Here is a 16,822-nt window from a genome sequence, read left to right as displayed (position 1 = left end):
AAAAGAAAAGGCCACAACTAAAAACATGAAAATTACAAAAGGAAAAAGCTCATTGGTAAAGGCAAGTATACAGTGAAGGTAGTAAATCAACCACATACAAAACGAGTAGGAAGGTTAAAAGACACAAGTAGTAAAATTATTTATATCCACAATAAGCAGTTAAGGGATTCACAAAACAATTAGACACAATTGTCATAACTTGGAGGTAATTAAGACATCCTTCAGTAGGTTAATGGATAAGTAAAATGTGGTAATCCAGACAATGAAATATTACTCAGCACTAAAAAGAAGTAATTAAGTTATGGAATGATATGGAGATATCATCTTAAATGATATTACTAAGTTAAAGAAGCCAATCAGAAAAGGCTATCCTATGTGATTCCAACTATATAACATTCTGGAGAAGGCAAAACTACAGAGACAGGGAACATCAGTGATTACCAGAGGTTAGGAAGGAGAGAGGGATGAATCAGGGGAGCACAGAGGATTTTTAGGGCAGTGAGCCTATTCTGTATGATACTATAAAGGTGGACACATGTCCTTATACTTTTGTCAAAATCTATAGATTGTGCAACACCAAGAGTGAATCCTAGTGTAAACTTTGGACTTGGGACGATTATATGTCAGTGTAGGCTCATCAATTAAAACATATGCAGGGGGCTTCCCTGGTGGCGCAGTGGTTAAGAATCTGCCTGCCAGTGCAGGGGGCACGGGTTCGAGCCCTGGTCCGGGAAGATCCCACATGCCGCGGAGCAACTCAGCCCGTGCGCCACAACTACTGAGCCAGCGCTCTAGAGCCCACGAGCCACAACTACTGAGCCTCAGAGCCACAACTACTGAAGCCTGCACGCCTAGAGCCCGTGCTCTGCAACACGAGAAAAATGAGAATGAGAAGCCTGCGCATCACAACGAAAAGTAGCCCCCACTCACCGCAACTAGAGAAAGCCCGCACACAGCAACAAAGACCCAACGCAGCCAAAAACAAATTAATTAATTAAAAGCAAAAAAACTTATGCACCACTCTCGTGCAGGATGTTGATAGTGGAGGAAGCTGGGTGGGGGCAAGTATACACCCTATTTTCCATTCAACTTTGCTGTGAACTTAAAACTGCTCTAAAAAATAAAGTTCATTTAAAAGACAAAAAACAAAATGAGGCATCACTTTGTTCCAGTAATGTGGGCAGATGCTGGAGAGCTGGGTAACATCAAGTGTTGGGGAGGGAAGGATATCACGCCCTACTGGTGGGTATGTGGATGGGTGCACACTCCACGGCACAACCTGGCAAAGCTCAAGTGCCATTTGTCAGCTAATGTGTGCACATTTCTAGAACCTGTTCCTGAGTACCTACCACAAAGACAGTCTCACACACATCTGTAAGGGGAGTTACAAGAGAATATACATTTCAATACTGTTTGTTGGAGGCTATCTGGGTGCTCATTACCTGGAATGAGGGAAGGGAAGACAAATAGGTCAAATATGGTGACTGTAGCAGTTAGAATGCCACAGACTTGAAAAACACATGGCAACATGTATAATATTAAAAACAGTGAAAAAAGATATAGAATGAGCTATAGAACATAGTACCACTAAAAGTGAATTTTAAATATATGGACCCCAGTGAATGCATACAAATAAAAGGATCCACATTAAAGACATCAGAATAGTTTCCTATATGGGAAGAGGGAAATAGGAGTAAGAAATCTGCATAAAAGTTTTAAAAAGTTAAAACAAAAAACCAGACTACATTAAACAGCAGCTTTGTGTGGACCAATGGTAATGATATGGCATAAACTAAGAAGTGTGGTTAATTTAAACCTTTGCACCTGAGCTCCAACTAAAGCTAGAGATGGATAGATTAGAGAGAGATTGATAGACAATAGAGAGATAGATGATAGATAGATAGATAGATAGATAGATAGATAGATGGATAAAAGAAAGCATTCTCTCTCCCATTATGGCCATTGAAATATCATCACTACCGCTGCCACCCCAGAGAGTTCCATTCTCAACCCATTTGACCTTAGTCTTACATGTAACTTTGAAGCTCTTTATACAAAACAGTTAATAAGGTCTTTTATTTCAGGATGTAAATACTGTCCATCTAAACTTCCACCCTCATCTCAGTAAGTCCTCTCGCATTTTCTACACCTTGTGCTGCAATTTCTGATGTCTCCCCTGCTTGCTACAACGTGATATGAACCATACACTTGGGAGAATAGAGAAAGGGTCTCCTTACCTAGAGGGAGAGAAAGCATCGTGGAGGGAAAGAACAGCATGTGCAAATGTGGCACATTTGGAGAAGCGCATTTAGATCACTGAGAACCCTGGTCTGACTGCAATTTAGAGTGAGCTCTAGGAGATGACTCTGCAGAGGGAAACAGGGTCAGATCAGTTTACAGATGATTTTAAGTGAAGCTAAGGAGTTTGAATTTGCACCTGAGGCAAATGCAGAGTCATTGAAGAATGTTAAGCAAGAACGGAGTGACTTGATTGGATTTGTAATTAGAATGATCACTCTGACTGCAGTGTGGAGAAAAGGCGGGGGGGGGGGGGGGGGGGGGGCGGCAGGAATGAGGGAGCCAGTTAGAAGGATGTGGCCATCCTCCAGGCTACAGCATTCATTAATTTAACAAAAGACCTTGGTAGTGAGGCAAGAGATAGATGGGCTCCAGGCTAGACATTTACAACTGGCCTCCTGTTCACACCTCCTGGGGAAAGAAGAAGATGAGCTCCAGGCCGGACATTCATTACCAGCCCCTGTTTACATTTCCTGAAGCAAGAGACAAATGGACTCCAGGACTACATATTTATGACCGGACTCCTGTCTATATTTCAAGATCTGCACCTCGATATAAAAATCAGCAGCAGGAATAGGGTAAATAACCGGACATTGGGCATTTTATGGCAGGGACACGGTGGGACTAAACCCTATTAAAGGATCAAGAGGTCACACACTTCCCATCCTTGGGGCAAGGGAGACACTACGCATGCGCAAAAGCCTTCACAGGGTCAAAATGGCAGGAGATGCCAGACCATAGTGAGTCCTGCTATCTCCTCCCAGAGGCCTTTGCGGTGGGATCCATCTTAACTTAGGGGTGCGTACGCACCCAGGGGAGGGTCCAGAAGCAAATTAGCCATAGGGTCAAAACAATATGATCGGCCAAAAAGAAGAAAAAGACCCAGGAGACTGACCCCTTATAAAGGACTTAAACTTCCCAAAGGCGCAGCTCTCTCTCTCCGTTCGCCGGTGCGTCTTTCCGCGTGTACTTTGTTTTTCCAATAAACTTTTTACTTTTCGCTTTACCTTCTGCCTCCTTGCCTGAATTCTTTCTTGACAAGGAAGGTAAGAACTAGGGACCGAGGCCTTAGCTGCTGGCCCCTGTGGTCCAGTGTTTAGGACTCCCATTCCTGGAACTAAGATCTTGCTTCCTACTATTGCTTGCTGCAAGCTGCCGCTTTCTGCTGCCTGCGTCCGAAATCAGTAGCCTGACTCTCTTAGTGGATTAGGCATCCAATTGTAAAGTCAGAAGACTAGATAAAATGGTTTCCACATGTCCCTCCCAGCTCTATGATTTTCAAATCCTGCTTATTTTATATTCAATCAAAGAAGGGAGTGAGGAAGAATAAGCAGAGAAATTGGTAAATTTGTGATCAATATGCAGAACTCACAGTCAGCAGACAGGAGGCATTAAAGGCTATATATGATGCTGATTGCTTGATCACTCTCTGTGATCAAGCACACTTTACAATTAATGATAAAATTTTTTGATTCAGGTGAGAATCAAACTGTTTTTAAAAGTTTTAGTGTTTGAAATGGTATGGGAAAACTCTTGAATTTAATGCTGAATATTCTAAATAGGGACAGAAATATTTTAACTTCACTAGAGTCACTTCTGTGTCCCCCATCCAAAATAAGATTGGATTTGATAGGAAAATCTAGGGCATTGCCATGACAATTACCAGGCTTAATCTTAGTTCCACTTAGGCTTTATATAACTCCAACCAGATAAAACGCAGAGGGCAGTAAGTGGCAGAAATGGGTGCTCACCTCTGCCTCTCTTTATCAGAGTTCCGACTCCAACAGTAAAGAAACATGACATTAAACCACTTTTACTCAACCCTGGCTGCATGTTAGAATTACCTGAGGGTCTTTTACAAATTCTTATGCCTAGGCCCCATTCCTAGAGTGTCTCACTTAATTGATCTGGAGTGAGAAGGCTTTTAAAGCTTCCCAGGCGATTTTCATGTGCAACCGGAGTTTAAAACCACTGCACCAGGTAATTATCACAGCAATTCTCAAGATGCCCCCCAGGGATGGCTGGAAGTTGGGAATGTCTTCCAAGTGGCCAGCAAACTGAATTCTTGCATGTTTGGGTTATTTTATGGTTTGCCAAAAAAATAACAGAAATATCACATTAAAAATAAATCAGTTCTATCACTGGTGTCCCATCTAAAGGTTAACAGTGTTTTCATAAATCTAGTTTGGTGGTTTTATAGAGTTTTTTGGTTTTTGTTTTTTAATGGAGCAAGAGGAAGTAGGAGGAAAGGGAAGGGAGGGAGGAAATGCAGAGATCACTAAGAGGGTTCTCACGCAAGAGTTTGAGAACCTCTGGGTTTAAGGAGCTGGGTCCAGCATAAGGAAACAGCAGTTGTGCAGGACACCACCTGTTTCCCATCATGCCCTTGGGGGAATTTTGAGCTCTGTCATAATTATAGTCTTCTACATTGTAACATGAAATCGCTAGATTTTTTTTTTTTTAAGGATCGTGGGTCGTAGATCGTAATACTACCAAGTGACCTAGCGAGCGCTCTCTTCTCTCTCTCTCTCTCTCTCTCTCTGAAAAAAAGCCCCAAATCAATAGAGGGCTCTTATCGCATCTTTAAAGTTTCACAAATAGGTCTTAGGAATCATCCAGCATCCTGTGGTTTCCATAGCTGGACAACTCTTAGATCTTATCAGCCTGCTGAACTGTTCCTTTTTCAGAAACATGTACCATCCAAAACGTTTCTGTTATCCTTGCTTTTAACTGTTGTGAGTGAATCAAAGCAGCTAAATTTGATATGAAGTCATCATTTCCTTCAAGATTTAACTCATCTTTCTGGGCCTGAAATACCGAACAAGCAATGCCTTGGCCTCATCCGAATCCTATGAATGTATTTTTCACCCAACAAATTCTATTTCAGTAAGAGACCCATTTTACTGAATAACAACATTGATGAGTACGTGAGAATATACATACCTCATCTTGTGATGGAAGCCCAGTATCTTGCTCTTGATCATGTTCTGTATATGAACTACAGATAGTTTGAAATGTAGCCAGTTCCCTTCTATTTCCACACTGCTATAGACTGAATATTTGTGTTCCTCTCAAATTCATATGTTGAAACCTAATTCTCAGTGTGGTAGTATTTGGAGGTGGGGCCTTTGAGAGGTGGAGTCCTCATGAAGGGAATTAGTGACTTTATATCTATGAACCAGAAGTAGGTCCTCACCAGAAACTGAATCTGCCAGGACCTCGATCTTGGACTTTCCAGCCTCCAGAACTGTGGGAAATAAATTTCTGTTGTTTATAAGCCACTCAATTTATGGGATTCTGTTAGAGCAGCCTGAACTGACTAAGACACCATTTATCAACACAGAGCCTCTCTTTTTCTTTCCAAGGAGACTGGGTCTACATTGATGTAATTAAAGTTCCTCCCCAGGGTTCCTCTGGGACCCTTCACAGTAACTGTGCATCCCTTCAGAGTGATGTTGACATTTTCTGGGATATCAACAGTCCAATTGCTTAGGATGGTCTTCATTCTCACAGTAGATGTGGCAAAGAGCTCAAGGTTTTTTGAAATTGATAGAGGTAGGGGTTTTATTTACAGTATTCTTTCTTTTCTATCATTGTAAAATAGTACTATTATTATATAAAAATAATTATGTATTCGTTTTCTAGCACTGTCATAGCATCGTACCACAAACTAGGTGGCTTAGAACAACCGAAATTTATTGTACACGGTTCTGGAGGTCAGAAGTCTGAAATTAAGGTGTCAGGCAGGGCCCTGTTCCCCCTGAAACCTGTAGGGGAATCCCTCCTCGCCTCTCCCTAGCTTCTGGTGGTTTGCTACCAATCTTTGGTGTTCCTTGGCTTGCAGCCACATAACTCCAATGTCTTCATTGTCACATGGTGTCCTCACTACTTGCCACTGCTTTCACAAGACCATCTTTTTTTAATTTATTTTTTGGCTGCGTTGGGTCTTCGTTGCGATGCGCGGGCTTGTCATTGCAGTGGCGGAGCACGGGCTCTAGGCATGGAGGTTTCAGTAGTTGTGGCCCATGGGCTCAGTAGTTGTGGCTCACGGGCTCTAGAGCACAGGCTCAGTAGTTGTGGCGCACGGGCTTAGTTGCCCTGTGGCATGTGGGATCTTCCTGGACCAAGGATCGAACCTGTGTCCCCTGCATTGGCAGGCGGATTCTTAACCACTGCACCACCAGGGAAGTCCCAAGACCATCTTCTTATAAGGACACCAGTCAGGACTTTATCTTAACTAATTACATCTGCAACGACCCTATTTCCAAATACGCTCACGTTCTGAGATATTAGGGGTTAGGACTTAACATATCTTTCTGGGGGACACAATTCAACCTATTACAGTATTTAACCAGATTATTTAGAGTTCTTTTAATGGAAAAATCTGAATCTTTAAAGAAATCAATTCATTAACCTCTGCATGCCAAGATAATTTTTGAAGAAGCTGTTTCATTTCTGGTGCTCTTCACAAAAGGCCTAAAGGTGAAGTGAATCTCTGCAATGAAAAGACAGATCCTTGACGAAATGAATATGCCCTTGGGACTATTCCTCTATAATTTATCTTCTTTTTTTTCAATTAAAGCAAAAGAGAAAAATGGAAGGAAACTTCTCTCCTGGTTATTTTTTACCAAATTTTAGTTGGGAGCTTACCTTAAAACCTTGAGTTGTGTTGGAGAGGAGAATGTTTTTAGGGAATATGCAGTTTCCATCTTTATTACTGTGAAACCTGAGAATCTAAAAAGACTGAGGAAAAAAGCCACTCTAATTTTTGAAAGCTATTTTTTTTTCTGTTTACAGTGCTTATGACAACTTGAATCAGAAAGATTTGATGATATAAAATGTCATTCCTCAAGATTTTTTATTGGTAAAATGACCCACATTTTTTTCTATGCTATTGAATGAAATTTTACCCTTCAACGTATTGAACGAAAAAGAGTATCCCTATCAAGGATCTAATGTCATGAAACCAAAGAGGAAAAGTTCATATTTCTTCTTTCATATGAGCTTATAGTAAAAATACTTATGAGTAAAGAGAGAGATATAAATAGGTAGGTGGGTAAATAGCAAAATACTAAATAGTACTTTACGTTTCCAGTACTGCTGTGACAGAGTAAAGCACTATCCACACAAGCCAAGAAGACAGAGTATTGGAGTCCTCACTTCAAAGAACACATGGGGATGGGGATAGAATGGGCATGGGGATAGAATGTCTTGATGCACACTGCCCCAGCCCTAGGTGAGTGTGGTCAGGCCCATGCCTTGCAGTGACAGGTCCAACTCAAACTGCTATAAGAAAAGACAAAAAGTCTTGTAACTAATTAAACATGACTGGACAAAGTGGCTCAGCAATGTTCCCAGGATTCAGCTCTCTCACACCTTCTTTTCCCTCTGCTTTCTTTTGTGTTGGCTTGGCTCTTTACATGGAGACACTTGGCAGGCTGACTCAGCTTCAAGTCCAACAGAAAGGAAACACATTTCTGCAGTTCCAAGTGGGATCCCCAAAACTGGAATACTTGACCATCGTGAACTGTGGCCAATAGGATGAAAGTCCTTATTAGACAGTCTGAGGTCAGTGGCCACTCCAAAGTGAGGAGATTGGATCAGCATTACATGAACTCCAAAGGCTATGTGGGGGAAAGACTGCCCTACACACAATCAAGAGCTGCTCCTTGGGGCTCAGAGACTGGGTGAGCAAAACAACCAATGTCCATTTCACATGAGGATAAAGAATCCAGAAGAGGAAGAGGTCTATTTGGGGAAATGAACTGGACCTTAAGTCTCCTTTTCCAAAGTGGTGATAGACACACAATTAAATTTTACTTTTTCTGTGGTCCATCAAAAGTAGCATATCAAATGGTAACTACTCTAATGCTACAACATGGATGAACCTCAAAAACATTACACAGTTGACCCTCACGGAGTCAAAACTCCATGTATAACTTTAAAGTCAGTCCTCTGTATCCACGTTTCCACATATGGGGATTCAACCAACTTCAGGTTGTATAGTACTGTAGTACATACTTACAGAAAAAAATACGTGCATAAGTGGACCGGGCCAGTTCAACCCATGCTGTTCAAGAGTCAAATGTACTAAATAAAACATGCCAGACACAAAAGGTCACATATTATATGATTCCATTTATATGAATATCCTGAAAAATACATCCACAGACTCAGAAATCAGATTGGTGGTTGTTAGGCATTAGCTTGAGAGGGGAATGGGGACTAAGCACTTAATGGGCACTGGGTTTTCTTTTGGGGTGATGAAAATATTTTGGAATTTGATATAGGAAATGGTCCCATGACACTGTGAATGTACTAAATGCCACTGAATTGTGTACTTTAAAACGGTTAATTTTATGTTATGTGAATTTCTCTTCAATTAAAAAAGAAGATCCCGGGCTTCCCTGGTGGCGCAGTGGGTGAGAGCCCTTCTGCCGATGCAGGGGACACGGGTTCCCACCCCGGTCTGGGAAGATCCCACATGCTGCGGCCCGGCTGGGCCCGTGAGCCATGGCCGCTAAGCCTGCACGTCCGGAGCCTGTGCTCCGCAACGGGAAGAGGCCACAACAGTAAGAGGCCCGTGTACCGCAAAAAAAAAAAAAAAAAGATCCCTAGTCACTGTGCAAAACTTAATCTGGGTAGAATCCCTCATCTTTTCTTTCTTTCCACCTCTCTATCACTTAAGTGCTGTTGCCATCTAAAACATTTGATCTACACTCGAGAAGTAGCCTCCTTGTCCTCGCTTCTCATCTAAAGCCAGCCATCCAGAAGCCTCCTGGCCATAAAATTTTAGGTGGTTTTATAGGAATTGGCCTCTGATCACTCACTCACTCCCCATTCACCATCCCTGCCCCCAACAAATAGGCAGCTGGTGTGCTTTGGCTTAGGGCATATTCTATTCCTTCATTTTCTGCCTTCTGCTGAGGTGGTACTGTTTTCAGTGCGTAAGAATTTAGCTAACACTGCATTGATAAGTTCCAGTTTCACATTTTTTTAATTCCAGGAGAGTCTCAACATATATAGGCCCATAGCAACCTTTCCAGAAATGCTCCCAGCAGAGAGTCCAGTCATTTGAAGGATGCCTCTGCTGGGTTTTGCTAAAGGCTTTATTTCGGCCCAATGTCATGTCAAAATTTTTTTTTTTTTTTTTTGCAGTACGCGGGCCTCTCACTGCTGTGGCCTCTCCCATTGCGGAGCACAGGCTCTGGACGCGCAGGTTCGGTGGCCATGGCTCACGGGCCCAGCTGCTCCGCGGCATGTGGGATCTTCCCGGACCAGGGCACGAACCCGTGTCCCCTGCATCGGCAGGCGGACTCTCAACCACTGAGCCACCAGCGAAGCCCTCACGTCAAATTTTTAGACTGAAGTTTCTAAGCTCTGCACAGTTACCAGAAAATTGGCTAGAAACCACAAGGAGTCAAGCAGTTTTAGGAATATTGTGCGAATTTTTATCTGAATCCTGCCTGTGAAACTTCAACAGTTCAAACAAAGACAAGAGTAATTGTTTAAGACATATTTTACAGAGAAAAACAAATTGGTATAGTGGGTATGAATCTCAGTGAATAAGTTCAGGGGTGCCAGAAATAAACTTTTCTTCTATAGTAAAACTTAATTTCTATTTAGAAGGCCTGATTCCCCCTGCCCGTCCTAGACAGCAGGAAGTTCTCTTGTTAGTTGGAGACCCTGACCCTCACCCTGGGGTTGTGTCTGAATTCCAAGAGGTCAATGTCAAGCCAAGTTTTGGCAATGGAAGCATCTGGTCCTTGGTTGCAGTCCATGCATGCATAGCTGGGACATCCCCGACTCTGTCTCTTACTTCCATACCACAAATGTGGACATTGTTACTATTCTGTGATTCTCTGCTGGGTTCGGCCATGGAAACCTACAGAAACCTACAGAGCTGTCCATACCCTGTAGACCTGGACTCTGTGCAGACACTACCTCTCTGTGGCCTTTCAAACTCCTCAGGACTCTTACAGTTACAGGGCCCTTTTTGCCTCAGATTCCTCCTTTTTTACCGTCTCCTTGGGACTCTGCTCAGGAAGAAGATGCAGAGACCCTCCTTCTGGAATTCACCAAACTCTTCTCACATCAACTTCCCTCTGTCTCTCCCCACATATATCCCAAGCCTAGAAGAATCTTCTAGTAGGGAGCCCAGAACTGCCTAGAGGCTTGAAAGGGGGCAAGGGCAAGGAGGGGGAAAATCAATGTATGTTTCAAAAAAAATATATATATATATGTATTGTTTCTTTGTTGCTTTGAGGATTGCAGACAAAAATACCATAATTTTGCATGCCACTCCCCTCCCCAAATAGTGGATAAAATCCTAGACAAAAGAATGTACCTAATTTCAAGACATTTACCTGATTCTTTCCTCTAACCCAAGCTGGAGCACTGGGCTCCTCCTAGCCATCTCCTGTGTTAGTTTCCCTGTTTGTAGGGCCTACCCTATCAAGGAGATGCATTACCACATAGGACACCTGCATACTTATGCACCCAAGCCTCAACAAGGTTGTGAAAGGAAGCATGTCCTACCTTGGAAAACACTCAAAATAATGGCTTATGATTCTTAAATAACTGTAAGACAATCTTGACACTCATCTTAATTTAAGAAGAAGAATTTGGTCCAGCAAACATTTATGCTCACACAGATGCCGTGGTGCTCAATTCTCTGTATCTTAATTTTGATAAGTGCCATGTACTAATACTAAATGCGTTTGTATATTGGAGGAAGGTGGGCACAGTGTTTGCTCCTCAACTGGATATTAAGCTCCCAGAGGGCTTGGACCATGTTTTACGTTCCATTTTTTATCCCATAACTGTTTTATTCTGTGTGCACAAGATGGTGCTCTGTTTATAGAAGATGCATCAAGAAATTCCTGCTAAAGAGGATGGATGAGTGAATACCATACACTATTAAAGCTACAATGATCTTGAAAATTCATCTAGCCTTTTCTGAAGCCTTCAGGCAGGTCACAGTCAAGCCAACTCAAATAAATGAGAACTTTTTTCTTTTCAACCTCCAGCAAAAACTTTTAAATCCATTTTCATAAAATAGTATTAACATGGCATTCAACAACTCTATCTAAAACTTCCTCACCATATCTAACGTGAATGTGACAGAGGGAAAACACAGGACTGGAGACAAAGCGGCCTGGAGTGGGGCTGGCTCTGCGGCTCACAGAGCCTTGTCCTTGGCTGCATCATTTACCCTCTAGGGATTGTACATGCTTCATCTGTAAAATCATAGGGGTTGGGCTTCCCTGGTGGCGCAGTGGTTGAGAATCTGCCTGCTAATGCAGGGGACACGGGTTCGAGCCCTGGTCTGGGAAGATCCCACATGCCGCAGAGCAACTGGGCCCGTGAGCCACAACTACTGAGCCTGCGCGTCTGGAGCCTGTGCTCCGCAACAAGAGAGGCCGCGATAGTGAGAGGCCCACGCGCCGCGATGAAGAGTGGCTCCTGCTTGCCACAACTAGAGAAAGCCCTCGCACAGAAACGAAGACCCAACACAGCCATAAATAATAAATAAATAAATAAAAATTAATAAAAAAATCATAGGGGTTGATGAGAGGATCTGTAGGCTCACTTACAACTTTGAAATTCTATAAATCTTTATCACGTATGTGCCAGGATATGAATAGTGAGGTTCTTTTAGTAAGGCAACTTAACCATGTGGTATTTCTTCCCTTGCTTTGCTGCTTTAAAGAGATAGAATACATACATTTTCTCTTATCCTCCTGGGAGGACTTGAAGAATAATAGCCCCACCTGCCACCCCAGGATAGGAGAATTCGATTTGGGGTTGCTAGTGATTCCAGGGTCTATTTTCGAGGGGACCAAAAGCCCATTTTTAAAGAACAAGGGAAAAGATGTTCATAATGAGGGAGTACCTCTGATAGAAACTCAAGGAAAGAGGGGGGATTTCCTCCAGACTAAAAAGAAATCAGGGATATTGGGTAGGGGCTGTGTAGGAAGGGGCTGTTGAAGGAGTCTGTGAACCTCTCCTGAGGAAGCTGCCCAAGAATTTAAAGATAACTATGAGTTCACAGAAGCTAGTGGGAGCCAAGTCATTACCACAACTGCCCAGCCTTCAGTTAGACATGAACCTCCCTTACCTGCCCTCCTCTGTTGGTCCTCCTGGTGGTTGGCTAAAGAGAAGTACACTTTGTGGGCACCCAGCACCTCATGACCAAGCACCCATGGGTGCCAAATGCTCTGTTCAGCCTGGCCCCAAATGCCCCGCTCAGACATTTCCTACACAAGGCACCAGGTCACAAGAAAGCCAGGACATCTGGTGGGAGGGAGGTAAAGAAACTGAGACCTCCTGAGCCCGGCACTGGGGTCTGTGGGACCTCCACAGCAGCAGATCCAGGTTTTGTGGAGCCCAAAACATATACAACAGGGGCACCCTTTTTGAGAAAAGGAATACAACATTACACATACAAAATTAGGTAAGAATGTCAATATTTATCTAGACTGAGATGAGCATAACAAATTACAAATTTTTTAAAGCTCACAAAACCCGAAAACACCACAAAGTCCAGGAAAATAACAAAATATGTTTTACTCCTTAATTACCTGACACACCTCTATTGTAATTGTTTTCTACATTAATTGGTTGAATAGTATTTGATTGTCTCTTCATAAGGATGATGTTATAACACTTTTTATAGGGAAAATAGAAAGATAAATCAGTCTTTCTAGTATGGTTGGTGAAAATTATTTTTTGACAGCTGGGATGCAGGAAACATGATTTCACAAATAGATATTGTGGCCATTTTGTAGTTGTACTGTTGGTTTGTGCCAACAAGTACAGAAATCCTGATAGGTTCTAAGTTGTGCAATTCCCATCAAAAAAGAAAAAGACTGTGTGGTGTGTTTAAAATTGCATATAATGCATTATAAAAAAATTTCTATAGGCAAGAATGTCCATTTTAACTAGGTATCAATGAGAACCTCATCCTCCACTTAAAATTTTACACATCACTTATACCCCAAAAAAGTGAAAGCAGGGTCTCTAAGAGATATTTGTACACCCATGTTCATAGCAGCATTATTCACAATAGCCAAAAGGTAGAGGGACCTCAAGTGTCTATCAAAAGATGAACGGACAAAGAAAATGTGGTATATACATAAAACGGACTACTATTCAGCCTTAAATGGAAGGACATTCTGACACCTGCCACAACATGATCGATCTTGAAGACATTATGTTAAGTGAAATAAGCCAGTCCCAAGAGGACAAGTATTATATGATTCTACTTATATGAGGTACCTAGAGTAATCAAGTTCAGAGACAGAGAGAATGGTGGTTTCCTGGGAATGGTGGAAGGGGGGAGGTGGAGTTATTGTTTAATGGGTACAAAGTTTTAGTTTCGCGTGATGAAAAGAGTTTTGTGGATGGGTGGTGGTAATAGCAGCACAATGTGAATGTACTTAATGCCAGTGAACTGGACACTTAAAAATGGTTAACATGGTAAATTCTGTTTTGTCTAATTAACCACAATTTAAAAAAATAAAAAATTTTTATACATCAGATGATTAAAAGAATTTTCCAGAGTAGTTTCTGGCTCTGTGCATTTCAAACATGGTTCTGCTCTACTGTTCTCATACTTCCAGCATTGGAAGCTGTAGTAGTACAAGTTCATATCACTGTGTGACCTCTGGCTCTGCACCTTCATGTCATGATGCCACTGTGGGCAGCAGGAGTATTTCTGGAAGCCATTCCTACTCCCGATGGCTAGGAATAACTTACTACACACAGAAGTGATTGTGACCCTCATAACTATGTCCCACTGAATGCAAACTAAAGGCATCCTTATCTCAACTTCCTCTTATTTGGATCCCAGAGATGCCTCATTTGTTCCTCCACCATCCAACACAAGGGGAAGTGTAACACAAGGGAAGTCGAACTGGAAAGAAACAGTGATCTGAACTGCATGCAAATGAGGGGCCACAAAGGGTGAGCTTCACTGGCTTCTCAGTAAATCCACCCTTGAATTCCCATTTCACTTAAAATCCTTTCTAGATTGGTATCATTCCCACTTGCTTTGTTCTTACATGATATGTGAACTGCCAGGTCAAAATTCTTTGCACAGTAATCCTTTTGAATAGACATTTTATATCACTTTTTATAATCTCTTCAAATCTACCTAGTCTTTTTAACTTGTCTTTGCAGGTATTGTTTTTCAAATAGTTTATCATGCCTGCATCTGGGTGATCTATCAGAGATTGCGAACTACTTGAAAACAAGAAATAGCTCTATCATGAAACTCAGTAGAATACTACAGGTAACCACATGCTTGATAAATGTATTTAGACAAGGTAATGCATTTGTGTGTGTGTGTGTGTGTGTGTGTGTGTAGGAGGGTCTTCTCTGAAAGGTTACCAAATTGTCTTTATCCACCTTTGGTTGTGGAATCCAAAGGTAAACACAGAACTCTGCCCAGGGTTTTTAAATTTTACTTTATTTGTGTGTGTGTGTGTGTGTGTGTGTTTACTACAAAATCTATGTTCATCTGCATCAGATAGGAATTAAGTTCAACTGTGAGTCGCAGAGACCTGAAAAAAAGAGGTTTAACTAATATTTCTTTCTTTCTCATGTAATGGAAATCCAAAGGTGAGCAGTCCAGGGCTGGTATGGGAACTCCCTTTTGTCACCAGGAACCCAGGCTCCCTTCAACTCTCTGTTCTGATGGTGCTATCCCTTATCCTCATGCTTACAAGATGACTGCTAGAGCACTAGCCCTTTATAGGCCATCCTATCTGCATTCCTAGGAGAAAGAAAACTAAAGGAGGTGGGAAGGCAAAAAAAAAATGTTCTTAGGGTCCTATCACTTTTCTAAGAAATGTTCTTGGAAGTTCTGCTACGTAACTTCTGCCTATATCTTATTGGCCACCCCTAGCTGTAAGGCGTGAGATGGGGAGAAATTTAGAAACATGTTCTTTTGCTGAATATGTGTCTACTCAAAATGAAAACTGGGATTCTAATGCCACAGAGATGGATGGATATTGGATGGATATCCAATGGATGGCTGGATGCATGAATATGGGTAAATTACCACTAGCTCTGCCATAAATCCTCAGGCTGCCCTGATCCGAAGCAAACTGTGAAGAGAAGCATGGGCTGCTCCTTGCCTTTCCTCTCCACCTCTCACCCCCACTTAGGAAGCAACACCCTCCTACTTAAGAGAAAAAAACAGAAACTCATTCACATTTAGGGGATAATGATGAGAACTTTTAAATGCTGCTTGCCCCAAGAATTTGTTTTAGCAAGAAGCAAAGCCTTGAATTAGAGAAATAGAATCATCATCATACATATTCAGGTTTCAATAAGTAAGATATGGATGACTGAGTTTGGGAAAGAGTAACTGCGTTTGGATCCCCTTTTCTCTAAAAATCAGATCACACAAGACGATGTTCCTATTTTAACTTCAGGGTATCTCTGAGTACTAATGATAAATGTGTCACCTACCATGAGTCCTAATGTTTTTTTTATTTGCCCATAGCTCATCATTCCCTTGATCATAACTATGTAGTATGTACATATTTTCTCCCTGAAATGGGTGAAAGTTTTTTAACTCTAATACTAATTGGGCTCTAGTGCTGTGGTTTTTACTGGATATTTATCATTTAAACAGCAGTCAAGGCAGGGGGTCGGGGGGAGCGCCGTGGCAAAGCGCTTTTCATTTTGTGTTTGGTTATCGCTAGCAGGCCCACTTCAGCACACACTTAGGCAATACGTGAGAGACGGTGGGAGACCAGCTCTACGATTCCACCAAGTCTGTCAAGTGGGCATTAAGCAGAAAATGAGGTTTAGTTTCTCATGCTGCAGTAAAACATATGCTTTAAAAAGGAATACAATTGCCTTTGCGTTACTGTTGCTTTATTTTGAGTACTATGGGGTCTTCAGGCAAATATTTCTGCAAACAGCTTTCAGAAAGGATTGTGATAGCTGGCATTTGTAGAGCATGTTCTGGTTTATAAAGCATTTTCACATTTATTGTCAGTGCCCAACTTTGCTCTGCTCTCAGCTGCTAGCAAATGGGATCTCAGTTTCACGGCTTTGAGATGGCCTCTGGGATGTAGATTTGATCTCCTTTGCCTCTAGAATGGATACCAGTGGTTTTAACAATGGCCTAAATCAGAGGTTCCAGAAGCAAGAGCAAACTGACCATTTCTTGATTTTTTTTTCTACCCCTAGATAATGCTATTCCCTTTGAAGCAAATTGTTCCCTACCAGGCAGTTGTTCCCCAGTCAGTGAGGGGTCGATGATTACAAAGGAGAGGGATGTTGGAGGGTCAGGATAATTCCTTTTCACCCCGTTTTATGCTTTCTGCTGTTCTCATTCCAAGGTGGCCTGACTCAAGACCACTGTAGGCTGACAAATACACCAATGTTTCTTTGGACTATCAATAAGTCAATCACTGAACCTCCGAGTTGACAGAAAACATAAAAGATCTGAAGACCAACCAGCCAGATCTGTATTAGCCACCTTGGAAAGGGACAATTTTCATCT

The 16,822-nt window shown here is 42.0% G+C and overlaps 1 long non-coding RNA gene and 1 pseudogene across 1 annotated transcript in view; both read right to left on the bottom strand.

Annotated features, from left to right (window-relative positions):
• Positions 1-16,822, bottom strand: part of LOC149749634 (uncharacterized) — a 171,724-nt gene that overhangs the window by 76,128 nt on the left and 78,774 nt on the right. The gene's annotated exons all lie outside the window — the stretch shown is intronic.
• LOC111182344 (large ribosomal subunit protein uL6 pseudogene) lies at positions 4,284-10,079 on the bottom strand (annotated as a pseudogene).

This window comes from Delphinapterus leucas, chromosome 3 (genome assembly GCF_059928025.1).
Source record: "Delphinapterus leucas isolate spDelLeu-1000000601 "Yukka" chromosome 3, BTC_Dleu_Yukka2, whole genome shotgun sequence".
In the NCBI taxonomy this organism is placed as follows: Eukaryota; Metazoa; Chordata; class Mammalia; order Artiodactyla; family Monodontidae; genus Delphinapterus; species Delphinapterus leucas.
This window is presented reverse-complemented; position numbering and strand designations above follow the sequence as displayed.